Genomic DNA, 16,595 nt, shown 5'->3' with positions numbered 1-16,595 from the left:
CCCTCAATTCAAAAGCTGTTTCAGAGACCTCTGTGCTGTATATGGTTAACCATTTACTGCTCAATAATACCTGGGAGCAGGGGACAGGCAGTGTAGCATCGGGAGGCCGCAATTATAAAGCTGTTTCAGAGATCTCGTTGCTGGATGTAGATAACCATTTACTGCTCAATATTCCCTGGGAGCAGGGGACAGGTAATGTGGCCTTGGGAGCTCCCAATTAAAAGCTGTTTCAGAGACCTCTGTGCGTGCATATAGTTTACCATTTACTTCTCAATAATCCCTGGGAGCAGGGGACAGGCAGTGTGGTCCGTTAGCCCCCAATTAAAAAGCTGTTTCAGAGACCTCGGTGCTGTATATCGTTAACCATTTACTGCTCAATAATTGCTGGGAGCAGGGGACAGGCAATGTGGCTCGCGAGCCCCCAATTAAAAAGCTGTTTCAGTGACATCTGTGCTGGATATAGTGAACCATTTACTGCTCAATAATCCCTGGGAGCAGGGGACAGGCAATGTGGCCTCGGGCGCCCCCAATTAAAAAGATGTTTCAGAGACCTCTGTGCCTGTATATAGTTCAGCATTTACTTCTCAATAATCCCTGGAACCAGGGGACAGGCAGTGTGGTCCGGGAGCCCCCAATTAAAAAACTGTTTCAGAGACCTCGGTGCTGTATATAGTTAACCATTTACTGCTCAATAATCCCTGGGAGCAGGGGACAGGCAGTGTGGCCTCAGAGACCCGCAATTAAAAAGCTGTTTCAGAGACCTCTGTGCTGTATGTAGTTAACAATTTACTGCTAAATAATTCCTGGGAGCAGGGGACAGGGAGTGTGGCCTCGGGAGCCCCCAATTAAAAAGCTTTTTCAGAGACATCTGTGCTGTATATAGCAAACCATTTACTTCCTCACAATAATCCATGGGAGCATCGCACAGGCAGTGTGGCCTCGGAGCCCCCAATGAAAAAGCTGTTTCAGAGACCTCTGTGCTGTATATAATTAACCATTTACTGCTCAATAATCCCTGGGAGCAGCGGACAGACAATGGGCACTCGGGAGCCCAAAATTAAAAAGATGTTTCAGAGACCTCTGTGCCTGGAGATAGTTCACCATTTACATCTGAATAATCCCTGGGAACAGGGGACAGGCAGTATGGCCACGGGAGTCCGAAATTAAAAAGCTGTTTCAGAGACCTCTGTGCTGTATATAGTTAACCATTTACTGCTCAATAATCCCTGGGAGCAGGGGACAGGCAGTGTGGCCTCGGGAGCCCCCAATTAAATAGCTGTTTCAGAGACATCTGTGCTGTATATGGTTAACCATTTACTGCTCAATAATCAGTGGGAGCAGGGGTCAGGCAGTGTGGCCTCAGAGACCCGCAATTATAAAGCTGTTTCAGAGATCAGTGAGCTGGATATGGTTAACCATTTTCTGCTCAATAATCCCTGGGAGCAGGGGACAGGCAATGTGGCCTCGGGAGCCCCCAATTAAAAAGCTGTTTCAGTGACCTCTGTGCTGTATATAGTTAACCATTTACTGCTCAATTATCCCTGGGAGGAGGGGACAGGCAGTGTGGTCCCTGAGCCACCAATTAAAAAGCGGTTTCAGTGACCTCTGTGCCTGTATATAGTTAACGATTTACTGCACAATTAACCCTGGGAGCAGGGGAGAGGCAGTGTACCCTCGGGAGCCCACATTTAAAAAGCTGTTTCAGAGACCTCTGTGCTGGATATGGTTAACCATTTAATGCTCAATAATCCCTGGGTTCAGGGGACAGGCAGTGTGGCTCGCGAGCCACCAAATAAAAAGCTGTTTCAGTGACCTCTGTGCTGTATATACTTAACCATTTAATGCTCAATAATCTCTGGGAGCGGAGGACCGGCAGTGTGGCCTCGGGAGTCCCCAATTAAAAAGCTATTTAAGGATATCTGTGCTGGATATAGTTAACCATTTACTGCTCAATAATCCCTGGGAGCATGGGACAGGCAGTTTGGTCCAGGACCCCACAATTAAAAAGCTGTCTCAGCGATCTCTGTGCTGGATATAGTTAACCATTTACTGCTCAATAATCCCTGGGAGCAGGGGACAGGCAGTTTGGTCCAGGACCCCACAATTAAAAAGCTGTCTCAGCGATCTCTGTGCTGGATATAGTTAACCATTTACTGCTGAATAATCCCTGGGAGCAGGGGACAGGCAGTGTGACCTCGGGAGCCCCCAATTAAAAAGCTATGTCAGAGACCTCTGTGCCTGTAGATAGTTAACCATTTACTGCTCAATAATCCCTGGGAGCAGGGGACAGGCAGTGTAGCCTCAGAGACCCGCAATTATAAAGCTGTTTCAGAGACCTCTGTGCTGGATGTAGTTAACCATTTACTGCTCAATAATCCCTGGGAGCAGGGGCCGGGCAATTTGCCCTCGGGAGCCCCCAATTAAAAAGCTGCGACGGAGACCTCTGTGCCTTTATATAATTAACAATTTACTGGTGAATAATTCCTGGGAGCGGGGGACAGGCAGTGTGGTCCGGGAGCCCCCAATTAAAAAGCTGTTTCAGTGACCTCTGTGCCTGTATATAGTTAACGATTTGCTGCTCAATTATCCCTGGGAGCAGGGGACAGGCAGTGTGGCGTCGGGAGAGCCCATTTAAAAAGCTGTTTAAGAGAACTCTATGCTGGATATATTTAACCATTTACTGCTCAATAATCCCTGGGAGCAGGGGACAGGCAGTATGGCCTCCGGAGCCCCCAATTAAAAAGCTGTTTCAGAGACCTCTGTGCCTGTATATAGTTAACCATTTACTGCTCAATAATCCCTGGGAGCAGGGGACAGGCAGTATGGCCTCCGGAGCCCCCAATTAAAAAGCTGTTTCAGAGACCTCTGTGCCTGTATATAGTTAACCATTTACTGATCAATAATCACTGGGCGCAGGGAATAGGCAGTGTGGTTCCGGGAGCTCCCAATTAAAAAGCTGTTTCAGAGACCTCTGTACCTGTATATAGTTAACCATTTACTGATCAATAATCCCTGTGAGCAGGGGACAGGCAGTGTGCTCCGGGAACCCCAATTAAAACGCTGTTTCAGAGACCTCTGTGCCTGTATATAGTTAAAAATGTATTTCCTCTCAATAATCCCTGGGAGCAGGGGACAGGCGGTGTGGTCCGGGAGCCCCCATTAAAAGCTGTTTCAGTGACCTCTGTGCTGTATATAGTTATACATTTACTGCTCAAGAATCCCTGGCAGCAGTGGACAGGCAGTGTGGCCTCGTGAGCCCCCAATTAAAAAGCTGTTTCAGAGACCTCTTTGCTGTATATAGTTAAACATTTACTGCACAATTATCCCTGGGAGCAGGGGACAGGCAGTGTGGCCTCGGGAGCCCCCAATTAAAAAAATGTTTCAGAGATATCTAGTGCTGTATATGGTTAACAATTTACTGCTCAATAATCCCTGGGAGCAGGGGACAGGCAGTGTGGTCCGGGAGCCCCCAATTAAAAAGCTGTATCAGAGAGCTCTGTGCTGTATATAGTTAACCATTTACTGCTCAATAATCCCTGGGAGCAGGGGTCAGGCAGTGTGGCCTCAGAGACCAGCAATTATAAAGCTGTTTCATAGACCTCTTTGCCTGTAGATAGTTTATCATTTACTGCTCAATATTCCCTGGGGGCAGGGGACAGGCAGAGTAGTCCGGGAGCCCCCAATTAAAACGCTGTGTCAGAGACCTCTGGGTCTGTATATAGTTAACCATTTACTGCTCAATAATCCCAGGGAGCAGGGGACAGGCAGTGTGGCTCCGGGAGCCCACAATTAAGACGCTTTTTCAGAGACCTCAGTGCCTGTATATAGTTAACCATTTACTGCTCAATAATCCCTGGGAGCAGGGGACAGGCGGTGTGGTACTGGAGCCCCCAATTAAAAAGCTCTAACTGTGACCTCTGGGCCTGTATATAGTTAACCATTTACTGCTCAATATTCCCTGGGAGCAGCGGACTGGCAGTGTAGTTCGGGAGCCTGCAATTAAAAAGCTGTTTCAGTGACCTCAGTGCCTGTATATAGTTAACCATTTACTTTCTCTCAATAATCCCTAGGAGCAGGGGACAGGCAGTGTGGTCCGGGAGCCCACAATCAAAAAGCTTTTTCAGAGACCTCTGTGCTGTATATAGTTAACCATTTACTGCTCAATAATCCCTGGGAGCAGGGGACAGGCAGTGTGGCCTCGGGAGCCCCCAATTTAAAAGCTGCTTCAGAGACCTCAGTGCCTGTATATAGTTAACCATTTACAACTCAATAATCCCTGGGAGCAGGGGACAGGCAGTATTGCCACGGGAGCCCGCAATTAAAATGCTGTGTCAGTGACCTCTGTGCTGTACATAGTTAACCTTTTACCTCTCAATAATCCCTGGGAGCTGGGGACTGGCAGTGTCGTCCGGGAGCCCCCAATTAAAAAGCTGTTTCAGAGATCTCTGTGTCTGTATATAGTTAACCATTATCTTCTCAATAATCCCTGGGAGCAGGGGACAGGCAGTGTGGCCACGGGAGCCCGCAATTAAAAAGCTGTTTGTGTCCTCTGTGCTGTATATAGTTACATAGAACATAGAACGATACAGCGCAGTACAGGCCCTTCGGCACCGAAACAAAAGCCATCTAACTTACACTATGCCATTATCATCCATATGCTTATCCAAGAAACTTTTAAATGCCCTCAATGTTGGCGAGTTCACTACTGTTGCAGGTAGGGCATTCCACGGCCTCACCACTCTTTGCGTAAATAACCTACCTCTGACTTCTGTCCTATATCTTTTACCCCTCAGTTTAAAGCTATGTCCCCTCGTGCTAGCCATTTCCATTCGCGGGAGAAGGCTCTCACTGTCCACCCTATCTAACCCCCAAATCATTTTGTATGCCTCTATTAAGTCACCTCTTAACCCTCTTCTATCTAACGAAAACAACCTCAAGTCCATCAGCCTTTCCACATAATATTTTCCCTCCATGCCAGGCAACATCCTTGTAAATCTCCTCTGCACCCGCTCCAAAGCTTCCACATCCTTCCTATATTGCGGTGACCAGAACTGTACGCAATACTCCAAATGCGGCCGTACCAGAGTTTTGTATAGCTGCAACATGACCTCATGACTCCGGAACTCAATCCCTCTACCAATAAAGGCCAACACTCCATTGGCCTTCTTGACAACCCTATCAACCTGGGTGGCAACTTTCAGGGATCTATGTACATGGACACCTAGATCCCTCTGCTCATCCACACTTCCAAGAACTTTACCATTAGCCAAATATTCAGCATTCCTGTTATTCCTTCCAAAGTGAATCACCTCACACTTCTCTGCATTAAACTCCATTTGCCACCTCTCAGCCCAGCTCTGCAGCTTATCTATGTCCCTCTGTAACCTGCGACATCCTTCCGCACTGTCGACAACACCGCCGACTTTAGTGTCGTCTGCATATTTACTCACCCACACTTCCTCTATGTCGTTGATAAAAATGACAAACAGCAATGGCCCCAGAACAGATCCTTGTGGTACGCCACTTGTAACTGAACTCCATTCTGAACATTTCCCATCAACCACCACCCTCTGTCTTCTTTCAGCTAGCCAATTTCTGATCCACATCTCTAAATCACCCTCAATCCCCAGCCTCCGCATTTTCTGCAATAGCCTGCCGTGGGGAACCTGATCAAACGATTTACTGAAATCCATATACACCACATCAACTGCTCTACCCTCGTCTACCTGTTCATTCACCTTCTCAAAGAACTCGATAAGGTTTGCGAGGCATGACCTACCCTTCACAAAACCATGCTGACTATCCCTGATCATATTATTCCTATCTAGATGATTATAAATCTTGTCTCTTATAATCCCCTCCAAGACTTTACCCACAACAGACGTGAGGCTCACCGGTCTATAGTTGCCGGGGTTGTCTCTACTCCCCTTTTTGAACAAAGGGACCACCTTTGCTATCCTCCAGTCCTCTGGCACTAATCCTGTAGCCAATGGTGACATGAAAATCAAAGCCAAAGGCCCAGCAATTTCTTCCCTGGCTTCGCAGAGATTCCTAGGTTAAATTCCATCAGGTCCCGGGGACTTATCTATTTTCAGCCTGTCCAAAATTGCCAACACCTCTTACCTACGTACCTCAAAGCCATCTATTCTAATGGCCTGGGTCTCAGCATTCTCCTCCACAACATTCTCTTTTTCCTGAATGAATACTGACGAAAAATATTAATTTAGTATCTCGCCTATCTCTTCAGACTCCACACACAACTTCCCATCCCTGTCCTTGACTGGCCCTACTCTTACCCTAGTCATTCTTTTATTCCTGACATACCTATAGAAAGCTTTTGGGTTTTCCTTGATCCTACCTGCCAAGTACTTCTCATGTCCCCTCCTTGCTCGTCTTAGCTCTCTCTTTAGATCCTTCCTCGATACCTTGTAACTATCAATCGCCCCAACTGAAACTTCACACCTCATCTTCACATAGGCCTCCTTCTTTCTCTTATCAAGAGATTCCGCTTCTTTGGTAAACCACGGTTCCCTCGCTCGACGCCTTGCTCCCTGCCTGACCGGTACATACTTATCAAGAACACACAATAGCTGTTCCTTGAACAAGCTCCACTTATCCAGTGTGCCCAACACTTGCAGCATACTTCTCTAAACTATCCCCCCCAAGTCATGTCTAATGGCATCATAATTGCCCTTCCCCCAGCTATAACTCTTGCCCTGCGGTGTACACTTATCCCTTTCCATCACTAACGTAAACGTCACTGAATTGTGGTCACTGCCCCCAAAGTGCTCTCCTACCTCCAAATCCAACACCTGGCCTGGTTCATTACCCAAAACCAAATCCAAAGTGGCCTCGCCCCTTGTTGGCCTGTCAACATTGTGTCAGGAAACCCTCCTGCACACATTGTACAAAAAAATGACCCATCTAATGTACTAGAACTATATCTTTTCCAGTCAATATTTGGAAAGTTAAAGTCTCCCATAATAACTACCCTGTTACCTTCGCTCATATCCAGAATCATCTTCGCCATTCTTTCCTCTACATCCCTAGAACTATTTGGAGGCCTATAGAAAACTCCCAACAGGGTGACCTCTCCTTTCCTGTTTCTAACCTCAGCCCATACTACCTCGGAAGAGGAGTCCCCATCTAGCATTCTCTCCGCCACCGGAATACTGTTCTTGACGAGCAGCGCCACACCTCCCCCTCTTTTGCCTCCTTCTCTGAGCTTACTAAAACACCTAAACCCCGGAACCTGCAACATCCATTCCTGTCCCTGCTCTATCCATGTATCCGAAATGGCCACAACGTCGAAGTCCCAGGTACCAACCCATGCTGCCAGTTCCCCTACCTTATTTCGTATACTCCTGGCATTGAAGTAGACACACTTCAAACCACCTACCTGAACACTGGCCCCCTCCTGCGAAGTCAAATCTGTGCTCTTGACCTCTATACTCTCATTCTCCCGTACCCTAAAACTACAATCCAGGTTCCCATGCCCCTGCTGCATTAGTTTAACACCCCCCCCCCCCGCAAAGAGCACTAACAAATCTCCCCCCCAGGATATTTGTGCCCCTCAGGTTCAGATGTAGACCATCCTGTCTGTAGAGGTCCCACCTTCCCCAGAAAGAGCCCCAATTATCCAGAAATCTAAATCCCTCCCGCCTGCAGCATCCCTGTCGCCACGTGTTTAATTGCTCTCTCTCCCTATTCCTCATCTCATTATCACGTGGCACGGGCAACAACCCAGAGATAACAACTCTGTTTGTTCTCGTTCTGAGCTTCCATCCTAGCTCCCTGAAAGCCTGCCTGACATCCTTGTCCCCTTTCCTACCTATTAACAATTTACTGCTCAATAATCCCCGGAAGCAGGGGACAGGCAGTGCGGAACAGGTGGTCCCAATTAAAAAGCTCTTTCTGTGACCTCTGGGCCTGAAGATAGTTAACCTTTTACTGCTCAATATTCCCTGAGAGGAGGGGACGGGCAGTGTTGCCTCGGAAGCCCCCAATTAAAAAGCTGTGTCCGAGACCACTGTGCCTGTATATAGTTAACCATTTACTGCTCAATAATCCCTGGGAGCAGGGGACAGGCAGTGTAGTCCGGGAGACCTCAATTAAAAAGCTGTTTCAGAGACCTCTGTGCTGTATCTAGATAACCATTTACTGCTTAATACTCCCTTTGGAGCAGGGAACAGCCAGTGTGGCCTCGGGAGCCCGCAATTAAATAGTTGTTTCAGAGAACTCTGTGCCTGTATATAGTTAACCATTTATTTCTCAATAATCCCTGAAAGCAGGAGACAGGCAGTGTGGTCCGGGAGCCCCAAATTAAAAAGCTGTTTTAGAGACCTCTGTGCCTGTCTATAGTTAAACACTTACTGCTCAATAATTCCTGGGAGTAGGGAACAGGCAGTGTGGTCCGGGATCCCCCAATTAAAAAGCTGTTTCAGAGACCTCTGTGCTGTATATAGTTAACCATTTACTGCTGAATAATCCCTGGGATCAGGGGACAGGCAGTGTGCTCTCGGTAGACCCCAAATAAAAAGCTGTTTCAGAGTCCTCTGTACTGTATATAGTTAACCATTAACTGCTCAATAATCCCTGGGAGCAGGGGACAGGCAATGTGACCTCGGGAGCCCCCATTTAAAAAGCTGTGAGAGAGACCTCTGTGCTGTATATAGTTAACCATTTACTGCTCACTAATCCAAGGGAGCAGGGGACAGGCAGTGTGGCCTCAGAGACCCGCAATTATAAAGCTGTTTCAGAGATCTCTGTGCTGGATATAGTTAACCATTTACTGCTCAATAATCCCTGGGAGCAGTGGACAGGCAATGTGGCTCTGGGAGCCCCCAATTAAAAAGCTGTTTGAGACCTCTGTGCAGTATATAGTTAACCATTTACTGCTCAATACGCCCTGGGAGCAGGGGACAGGCAGTATGGCCTCGGGAGCCCCCAGATTAAGAAGATTTTTCAGATACCTCGGTGCTGTATACCGTTAACCATTTACTGCTCAATAACCGCTGGGAGCAGGGGACAGGCAGTGTGGAATGGGAGCCCCCAATTAAATAGCTCTTTCTGGGACCTCTTGGTCTGTCTCGAGTGAACCATTGACTGCTCAATCTTCCCTGGGAGCAGGGGACAGGCAGTGTGGCCTCGGTCGCCCCCCATTAAAAAGCTGTTTCAGAGACCTCAGTGCCTGTATATAGTTAACCAATTACTGATCAATAATCCCTGGGAGCAGGGGACAGGCAGTGTGGCCTCGGGAGCCCCCAATTAAAAAGCTGTTTCAGAGACATATGGGCCAGTATATAGTTAACCATTTACTGCTCAATATTCCCTGGGAGCAGGGACAGGCAGCGTGTTCCGGGAGCCCCCAATTAAAAAGCTGTTTAAGACCTCTGTGCCTATATATAGTTAACCATTTACTGATCAAAAATCCCTGGGAGTGGGGGACAGGCAATGTGGCTCCGGGAGCCCCCAATGAAAAAGCTGTTTCAGAGATCTCTGTGCTGTATATGGTTAACCATTTACTGCTCAATAATCCCTGGGAGCAGTGGACCGGCAGTGTGGCCTCGGGAGTCCCCAATTAAAAAGCTGTTTCAGAGAAGTCTGTGCCTGTATATAGTTAACCATTTACTGCTTAATACTCCCTGGGAGCAGGGGACAGGCAGTGTGGCCTCGGGAGCCCCGAATTAAAAAGCTGTTTCAGAGACATCTGTGCTGTATATAGTTAACCATTTACTTCCTCTCAATAATCCCTGGGAGCAGGGGACAGGCAGTGTGGCTCCGGAGCCCCCAATTAAAAAGCTGTTTCAGAGACCTCTGTGCTGTATATAGTTAACCATTTTCTTCCTCACAATAATCCCTGGGAGCAGGGGACAGACAGTATGTGCTCGGGAGACCCCAAATAAAAAGCTGTTTCAGAGGCCTCTGTACTGTATATAGTTAACCATTAGCTGCTCATTATTCACTGGGAGCAGGGGACAGGCAGTGTGGCCTTGGGAGCCCCCAATTTAAAAGTTGTCTGAGAGACCTCTGTGCTGTATGTAGTTAACCATTTTACTGTTCTCAATAACCCCCTTTTGTGTGATACAAGGAGCCACTGAATAGAATTATAGAATAGAATCATATAAGTTTACAGCATGGAAAAAGGCCCTTCGGCCCAACTAGTCCATGCCGCCCAGTTTTTACCATTAAGCTAGTCCCAGTTTCCCGCACTTGGCCCATAACACTCTATACCCATCTTACCCATTTAACTATCTAAATGCTTTTTAAAAGACCCAATTGTACCCGCCTCTACTACTACCTCTGGCAGCCCATTCCAGACACTGACTACCGCTGAGTTAAGAAATTGCCCCCCTGGGCCCTTCTGAATCTCGCCCCTCTCACCTGCAGTGTTGCCTTAAACCACCACAGTTTTATGGTCACCATTACTGAGACGGGTTATTAAATTCCGTATACAGAAACGGACAATGGAACTGTGACGTTAACAGCCACTGACAGGACCATCCACAGCCTGGTGTCAGGCTCCAGGCCATGCTGTAGGAGGCGACGCCGTTCTGTAACCAGCTCCTTGTTAAATCAGATTTGACAGGACCATCCACAGCTTGGTGTCAGGCTCCAGGCCGTGCTGAAGGAGGCGACACCGTTCTGTAACCTACTCCTTGTTATCTCAGATTTGACAGGACCATCCACAGCCTGGTGTCAGGCTCCAGGCCGTGCTGAAGGAGGCGACACCGTTCTGTAACCAGCTCCTTGTTATATCAGATTTGACAGGACCATCCACAGCCTGGTGTCAGGCTCCAGGCCGTGCTGAAGGAGGCGACACCGTTCTGTAACCAGCACCTTGTTATAGAACATAGAACATAGAAAATAGAAAATAGAGCACAGAACAGGCCCTTCGGCCCACGATGGTGTGCCGAACCTTTGTCCTAGATTAATCATAGATTATCATTGAATTTACAGTGCAGGAGGCCATTCGGCCCCCCGAGTCTGCACCGGCTATTGGAAAGAGCACCCCACCCAAACACAACACCTCCACCCAACACCAAGGGCAATTTTGGACATTTAGGGCAATTTATCATTGGCCAATTCACCTAACCTGCACACCTTTGGACTGTGGGAGGAAACCGGAGCACCCGGAGGAAACCCACGCACACACGGGGAGGACGTGCAGACTGCGCACAGACAGTGACCCAAGCCGGAATCGAACCTGGGACCCTGAAACTGTGAAGCAATTGTGCTATCCACAATGCTACCGTGCTGCCCTTAAAACAAATAAATCTACACTATATAATTTTACCGTAATCCATGTACCTATCCAATAGCTGCTTGAAGGTCCCTAATGTTTCCGACTCAACTACTGCCACAGGCAGCGCATTCCATGCTCCCACGACTCTCTGGGTAAAGAACCTACCTCTGATATCCCTCCTATATCTTCCACCTTACATTTATGTCCCCTTGTAATGGTTTGTTCCACCCGGGGGAAAAGTATCTGACTGTCTACTCTATCTATTCCTCTGATCATCTTATAAACCTCTATCAAGTCGCCCCTCATCCTTCTCCGTTCTAATGATAAAAGGCCTAGCACCCTCAACGTTTCCTCGTAAGACCTACTCTCCATTCCAGGCAACATCCTGGTCAATCTTCTTTGCACCTTTTCCAAAGCTTCCACATCCTTCCTAAAATGAGGCGACCAGAACTGTACACAGTACTCCAAATGTGGCCTTACCAAAGTTTTGTACAGCTGCATCATCACCTCACGGCTCTTAAATTAAATCCCTCTGTTAATGAACGCGAGCACACCATAGGCCTTCTTCACAGCTTTATCCACTTGAGTGGCAACTTTGAAAGATGTATGAACATTGACCCCAAGATCTCTCTGCTCCTCCACATTGCCAAGAAATCTACCGTTAACCCTGTATTCCGCATTCATATTTGTCCTTCCAAAACGGACAACCTCACACTTTTCAGGGTTAAACTCCATCTGCCACTTCTCAGTCGAGCTCTGCATCCTATCTATTTCTCTTTGCAGCCGACAACAGCCCTCCTTACAATCCACAACTCCACCAATCTTCCTATCGCCTGAAAATTTACTGACCCACCCTTCAACTCCCACATCCAAGTCATTAATGAAAATCACAAACAGCAGAGGACCCAGAACTGATCCCTGCGGTACGCCACTGGTAACTGGGATCCAGGCTGAATATTTGCCATCCACCACCACTGACTTCCATCGGTTAGCCAGTTCATTATCCAACTGGCCAAATTTCCCACTATCCCATGCCTCCTTACTTTCTGCATAAGCCTACGATGGGGAACCTTATCAAATGCCTTACTAAAATCCATGTACACTACATGCACTGCTTTACCTTCATCCACATGCTTGGTCATATCAGATTTGACAGGACCATCCACAGCCTGGTGTAAGGCTCCAGGCCGTGCTGAAGGAGGTGACACAGTACTGTAACCAGCTCCTTGTTACATCAGATTTACCTCACACTTTGCTCCTGGGGTTGGAGTAGGTTGGGAAAGGGTTCTTGTAATTCCCCAAGATTGTGGTACCGAGACCATTCTCCTCTATCTGTTCGGCTCTTCCCTCTCTGCAGACTTTGCTCCATTTGTTGGTCATGTTCCAGACCCAGATTCATGGTAACTACAGTCCCCAGGCCTCGTTCAGAGCAGGGTCACCAAATTATCTAATCTTCCTTAATGTCTGCAACAGCTCGCAACACAACCTGCAGAAACCCATCCTCAGCATCGTTACTAACCTCCCAGTAACACAACCTGCAGAAACCCATCGTCATTTCCACTCACCTCCCAATAACACAATTTACAGAAACCCATCCTCAGCATCTCCACTCACCTCCCAAAAACGAAAGCTGCTGAAAACCATCCTCGGCATCTTGACAAACCTTCCAATAGCACCACCTGCAGAAACCTATCCTCAGCATCTTCACTAACCTCCCAATAACACAGCCTGCAGAAACCCATCAACAGCATCTCCACAACCTCCTAAAAACACAATCTGCTGAAACCCATCCTTAGCATCTCCACTAACCTTCCAATACCACAACCTGCTGAAACCCATCCTCAGCATCGTCACTCACCTTCCAGTAACACAACCTGCAGAAACCCATTCACAGCATCTTCACTCACCTTCCAACAACACAGCCTGCAGAAACCCATCCTCAGCATCTCCACTCACCTCCCAATAACACATCTGCTGAAACCCATCCTCAGCATCTCCATTCAACTTCCAATAACACAACCTGCAGAAACTCAACCTCAGCATCTCGAATCACCTACCAATACCACAACCTGCAGAAACCCATCCTCAGCATCTCTAATAACCTCCCAATAACACAACCTTCCGAAACACATCCTCAGCATCATCACAACCCTTCCAATAACGCAAGCGGCAGAAACCCATCCTCAGCATCTTCACTTACCTCCAGATAACACAACCTGCAGAAACCCATCTTCAGCATCTCCACGCACCTCCCAATCCCACAACCTGCTGAAATCAATCCTCAGCATCTCCACTTACCTCCCAATACCACAACCTGCTGAAACCCATCCTCAGCATCTCCACTAAGCTCCCAATAACACAAGCTGCAGAAACCCATCCTCAGCCTTTTCACACACCTCCCAATAACACAACCTGCAGAAACCCATCCTCAGAATCTTCACTCACCTCCCAATAACTAAACCTGCAGAAACCCATCCTGAGCATTTCCACTCAGCTCCCAAAATAGCAAGCTGCTGAAAACAATCATGCGCATCTTGACTCAACTCCCAATAACACAACCTGCAGAAACCCATCCTCAGCATCTTCACAAACCTTCCAGTAACACAACCTGCAGAAACCCATCCTCAGCATCTTCACTAACCTTCCAGTAACACAACCTGCAGAAACACATCCTCAGCATCTTCACAAACATTCAATAACACAACCTGCAGAAACCCATCCTCAGCATCTCTACTCACCTCCCAATAACACAACCTGCAGAACCCCATCCTCAGCATCTCCACTCACCTTCCAATAACACAACCAGCAGAAACCCTTCCTCAGCATTTCCACTCACCTTCCCATAACTCGACCTGCTTAAACACATCCTGAGCATCTTCACTCATCTTCCAATAACACAAGTTGAAGAAACCTATCCTCCGCATCTGCACTCACCTCCCAATAACACAACCTGCTGAAAATCATCCTCAGCATCTTCAGTCACTTTCCAATAAGACAACCTGCAGAAACCCATCCTCAGCATCTCCACTCACCTCCCAATAACACAACCTGCAGAAACCTATCCTCAGCATCTTCACTCACCTCCCAATAACACAACCTGCAGAAACCCATCCTCAGCATTTACACTCACCTCCCAATACCACAACCTGCTAAATCCCATCCTCAGCATCTTCACTCACCTCCCAATATCACAAACTGCAGCAACACATCCTCAGCATCTTCACAAAGCTTCCAATTGCACAACCTGCAGAAACCCATCCTCGGCATCTCCACTCACCTCCCAATAACACAACCTGTTGAAACCGATTCTTAGCATCTTTACAGACCTTCCAATAACTCAACCGGCAGAACCTCCTCCTCAGCATCTGCACTCAACTTCCAATACCACAACCTGCAGAAACACTTACTCAGCGGCTTGACTCACCTTCCAATAACACACCCTGCAGAAACCCATCCTCAGCATCGCCACTAACCTTCAAATAACACAACCTGCAGAAACCCATTCTCAGCATCTTCACTCACTTCCCAGTAACACAACCTGCAGAAACGCATCCTCAACATCTTCACTCACCTTCCAATAACACAACCTGCAGAAACGCATCCTCAACATCTCCACTAACCTTCAAATAAAACATGCAGAAACCCATTCTCAGCATCTTCACTCACCTTCCTATAGCACAATCTGCAGAAACTCATCCTCAGCATCTTCACTCACTTCCCAATAACACAACCTGCAGAAACCCATCCTCAGATTCTTCACTCACTTCCCAGTAACACAACCTGCAGAAACCCATCATCAGCATCTCGACTCACCTTCCAGTAACACAACCTGCAGAAACGCATCCTCAGCATCTCCACAAACCTTCCAATAACACAACCTGCAGAAACCCAGCCTCAGCATCTCCACTCACCTCCCAATAACACAACCTGCAGAAACCCATCCACAGCTTCTCCACTAACCTCCCAATAACACAACCTGCAGAAACCCATCCTCAGCATCTTCACTCACCTCCCAATAACACAACCTGCAGAAACCCATCCTCCGCATCTTCACTCACCTGCCAATAACACAACCTGCAGAAACGCATCCTCAGCATCTCCACAAACCTTTCAAGAACTCAACTGCAGAAAACCATCCTCCGCATCTAAACTCACATCCCAATAACACAACCTGCAGAAACCCATCCTCAGCAACATCACTCACCTCCCAATAACCCAACCTGCAGAAACCCATCCTCAGCATCTCCACTAACCTTCTAAAAAAACAACCTGCAGAAACCCATCCTCAGCATCTCCACTCTGCTTCCAATAACTCGACCTGCAGAAATCCATCCTCAGCATCTTCACTCGCCTCCCAATAACACAACCTGCAGAAACCCATCCTCAGCATCTCCACTCTGCTTCCAATAACTCGACCTGCAGAAATCCATCCTCAGCATCTTCACTCGCCTCCGAATAACACAACCTGCAGAAACCCATCCTCAGCATCTTCACTCACCTTCCAATAACTCGACCTGCAGAAACCCATCCTCAGCATCTCCACTCACCTTTCAATAACACAACCTGCAGAAACCCATCCTCAGCATCTTCACTCACCTTCCAATAACACAACCTGCAGAAACCCATGGGGAGCATCTCCACTCAGCTCCCAATAACACAAACTGCAGAAACCCATCCTCAGCATCTCCAATAACCTCCCAATAACACAAACTGCTCTTCCCCATCCTCAGCATCTTCACTCACCTTCCAATAACTCGACCTGCAGAAACCCATCCTCAGCATTTCCACTCACCTCCCAATACCACATCCTGCAGAAACCCATCCTCAGCATCTTCAGTAACCTCCCAGTAACACAACGTGTAGAAACCCATCCTCAGCATCGCCACTCACGTCCCACTAACACAACCAGCAGAAACCCATCCTCAGCCTTTTCACACACCTCCCAATAACACAACCTGCAGAAACCCATCATCAGCATCTCGACTCACCTTCCAATAACACAACCTGCAGAAACGCATCCTCAGCATCTCCACAAACCTTCCAATAACACAACCTGCAGAAACCCAGCCTCAGCATCTCCACTCACCTCCCAATAACGCAACCTGCAGAAACCCATCCACAGCTTCTCCACTTACCTCCCAATAACACAACCTGCAGAAACCCATCCTCAGCATCTTCACTCACCTCCCAATAACACAACCTGCAGAAACCCATCCTCCGCATCTTCACTCACCTGCCAATAACACAACCTGCAGAAACGCATCCTCAGCATCTCCACAAACCTTTCAAGAACTCAACTGCAGAAAACCATCCTCCGCATCTAAACTCACATCCCAATAACACATCCTGC

This window comes from Scyliorhinus torazame, chromosome 20 (genome assembly GCF_047496885.1).
Source record: "Scyliorhinus torazame isolate Kashiwa2021f chromosome 20, sScyTor2.1, whole genome shotgun sequence".
NCBI classification, from domain to species: Eukaryota; Metazoa; Chordata; class Chondrichthyes; order Carcharhiniformes; family Scyliorhinidae; genus Scyliorhinus; species Scyliorhinus torazame.
The sequence above is the reverse complement of the archived record's forward strand: the minus strand, read 5'-3'. Positions refer to the sequence as shown.